Source organism: Octopus bimaculoides, chromosome 22 (assembly GCF_001194135.2).
Source record: "Octopus bimaculoides isolate UCB-OBI-ISO-001 chromosome 22, ASM119413v2, whole genome shotgun sequence".
NCBI classification, from domain to species: domain Eukaryota; kingdom Metazoa; phylum Mollusca; class Cephalopoda; order Octopoda; family Octopodidae; genus Octopus; species Octopus bimaculoides.
Window position 1 is genome coordinate 3,707,367 of NC_069002.1, and position 4,181 is coordinate 3,711,547.

Consider the following 4,181-nt stretch of genomic DNA (forward strand, 5'->3'; position numbering starts at 1 on the left):
CAGACATTAGATAATCTAATTACAGAAGGCAGAATTGTTACCATGCCACGCAAAATGCTTAACAGGTCGATAAAATAAAGTACCTGTGGAACACTGGGGTCAATGAGATCAGCTAGTGCCTCCCCCATAATTGCTGGCCTTGTGCTAAAATTTGAAACTAATAATTAATTAAATAAATGAAATAAAGTTATTTGTACAAATCTATTAATACTGAACTGTGCAAGGTACCAGTATAAACTAATCTGGTAGCTGGAGGAATTTGAAGTTCCCTCTTGTAAATTAGTGCAGATTTTAAGAGGTTCTGGACCATTCATATCCAAAAAGCTGGTGTTGTACCTGTACACAGAGTGGTGAGGTAAACTGGAAAATTAATTTGCAAAGCATTATTTCATTTGTTTATGATTCATTATATGATTGACTGTGTTTTAAATCTCTGGCGTGGAAGATAGGATATAGATGGCAGTGAGTTTCCATTCACACACACACACACGTGTGTGTGTGTGTGCGTGTGTGCGCGTGCGTGTGTGTGCGTGTGTGTGTGTGAGAGAGAGAGAGAGAGGTGTGTAAGATATACATGGCTAGAGAGACAGGGTGTATTGAACAATAGAATTAAGTAAACATCAACAATACTTTTAGAGACTAAACAATCTATGTGTTTAAGTACTGCTCTGTTGTTTGTTTATTTACATACACACACACACATGTATGTATATGTAATAAAGCCATCATAAACCAAGACCTATAAGAGCTACAACTATAAACCAAGAACTATAAGAGCCAGAACTTAAATAAAAATACAACTTAGAGCCATAAGAGACTAAGAGTTATTTATATTAATATACTTAACTAGTTTCACATTTGTATACATATATAATACAAATAATATGTGAGTATATATGTACGTGTGTGTACATATCTACATGTATATATAGATGCATATCTGGGTACAGGACGTCACAAAAAAACGTGGACAAAATGAAAAACAGAACATAAACAGAGCACAGAAAACAGACAGGCCACATAGAGAATATTTCCTTCATCAGCTGCCCCTATTCTAAACTAAGGATTTCAAATGAAACATATTGACCAAGACAATAACTAGACTGATTCTCTGAAATTTGTCTTTATCCTAAGTACATAGGGCAATGCATGTCATCTCTCCCTCTCTCTCTCCTCATTATTAGGTATGATGTGTGTGTGTGTGCCATTGGTGAGCATCAACCAAGACAGTTTTTGGGAGTTACTCAGTATAATCTACTGATTATGTAACATCCCTGCACTAAGTATTGGGCAGATGAGCTTGTGATCCTATATCGAAAGTGGACCAATGTGTCTATACTAAATATCGACCTAGACGTGTGTCACTGTACTTGAGGCAAGCACTGATCTGTGACCAGCTTTTCTCTCGTCGTATAGTCTTTCTTAAGATTGTTCTTAAAATATTAGCTTGCTCAGGGTACACCTCTTCCGTCCTAGCTCAGGGAAGGGTTGGTGAAATCCTGTGCCTCTGTCCAGTAAATGTCGGTCTTTCACAGTGATGAATCATAATGCTAAACTTTTGAGATTAGAATACGGGTAGAAATTTATGTTTGATCTTGCTTTCTTATTGTGTTAGTGAGAAAATAAACTGCAGCCCCATGTGTGTGTATATGGGTGTGCATGTCTCCTTGCGTATGTCCCTGTATTTATGCATCCCTGTCCATCAAGCTGACATACTTTCCCTTTTATTACTTCAGACTAAAGAAAAAGGAAATTATTTTTCAAAGAATTTTTAACCATTTTTTTTTGTTTTTGTTTTTATTTGTTTTTATTTTTATCTTTTTAAATGAAATTTTTAAAGCTTTCCTTTTGTAACTTTTTACCAGCAACCTTGCTGATTTTTTTTGTCATTTTTCTTTTTTTTTGTTATTTTGCTCAACTGACTTACCAACGAAATTATTTTTTTTTCTTTTGTAAAGTTTTATTTACTTAAATGTTTACTCCGTACTCTTTATACTATGTACTCTTTATATTACGTACTCCTGGAGTAAAGCTTTGTTGATTTTTGTTGTTGCTTACATCCTGTGTTGTTACTGTTAATTCAAATCCCAAGAGGGTGATTTTTATCACCCTGGGACAAAGAACAAGTCCAATACTGGACATTGATTGAGCATATCTTTTCTTGTAAATTTCTGGCCTTGCACTAGTAAAAGATCATTATTATTTTTATTATTATTATTATTATGGTTATTATAATCCTTATTGTTAATGTTATTAAAAAAAGGCAGTAGATTGCCAGAATTGCTAAAGTGTTGGGCAAAATGCTTTGGAGTATGTGTTCTTGTTCTTTACAATACAAGTCCATATCTCAAGCATGGTTGACTTTGCCTTTCATCCTTTCAAGTGATGATAAAGTGCCAGTCTGGAACTGGGTTGGGTTTAATCAGCTAAGCCCATCCCAAATTTCAGTCCTTGCCTATGTTAAAAAAAAAAAATTATTATTGTTATTATTATTATTAAGGTGGTGAGCTGGCAGACTCGTTAGCACACCAGGCAAAATGCTGAGTGGCATTTCGTCCATCTTTACGTTCTGAGTTCTAATTCTGCCAAGGTTGACTCTGCCTTTCACCCTTTCAGGGCTGATAAAATAAGTACCAGTTGAGTACTGGGGTAGATATAATCGACTTACCCCCTCCCACCAAATTTCAGGCCTTGTGCCAAAATTTGAAACCATTATTATTATTATTATTATGGCAATTGGTCTACAGCAAGTTCTTAACATCAAAGAGGCAAGTTGGTTTCAATTCTCAATAGTAACCATTTTGACTTAACGCTAATCACTTCTTTAGAATGACAATGTCATCTCTCCTTGCTTTTCCCTTCTCTTCCCTCTCCCCATAAGCTCTGGATTACTTTGTGCCTATGTAAAGAAAATCATTTGTGATTATCATATTTTGTATATGGAATACCAACTGTCTTGATAAATATACATTCATACCTACATATATAAAATTTGCTCTGTCAAATGCAAGGTAATAAAAATGGTTGTGAAAAATGAACAACAATAACAACAGGAACCAACAACGGAAGTATTTCTATCAATAATGTATTATATATGAGTTAAGGACCAGATGTGAGTGTAATGGCAGCTTAATAAACACCAAATAAAACATTCAACAGATTATAAATATTTGACTTGAGTATATACGCGTGTGTATACATTTGTGTGTGTGTGTGTGTGTGTGTGTGTTATAACTAATGTGGCTTTGCATTTTTTGTCCCCTGCCAAACATAACATGAAGATGCTCAATATACACTCATTGAAAGTTTGGTAGAGCATCTTATATATATCGTGACTAATTAGGTCCCTACCTTGATTTTTGCGTTTGTCTTTGTTGTGAAAACAAAGACAAAAGTCTATGAAAGGCCACTAGATCCAAATTCCTGGATACTAGTGTAAACCATGGTCCAGAATTATGGGATATATATAATATCACGCATACTCACTAATTTATTTCTTTAGGACAAGTATAACTCAAATTAATGATATCAGTACTGTAATAGCAGGGTAAATAAAAGTTTCCTTTTTTTCCCCTTCTTTTTAGATCTAAATCAAATGCTACAATTCTAGTTTACTTTGGGCAAAACCAGAGCTCATTGTGGAATTCTCTAGACAGATACTGTGCAGAAGCACACACATATACATACATACATGCATAAACACACACACACACATTAGTAATGAACTGAAACAATACTCAACACTGAATCGGTGGATAAATAATTCCATTTAAGATAATTGCGTTACTTTTCCAACACCATTGGTTTCTTGTGTGCATCTTTCAATGAGATAACTAGAAAGGTATGAACCATTCTTCAAATTCTGGTTGCATAACTGGAAATTTTCACAAGAAACCAACAGTACAGGGAAAAATAACACAAATGTATTAAGAATTTTATTTATTTATTTATATATATATCATCATCATCGTTTAACGTCCGCTTTCCATGCTAGCATGGGTTGGACGATTTGACTGAGGACTGGTGAAACCGGATGGCAACACCAGGCTCCAGTCTGATTTGGCAGAGTTTCTACAGCTGGATGCCCTTCCTAACGCCAACCACTCAGAGAGTGTAGTGGGTGCTTTTACGTGTCACCCGCACGAAAACGGCCACGCTCGAAATGGTGTCTTTTATGTGCC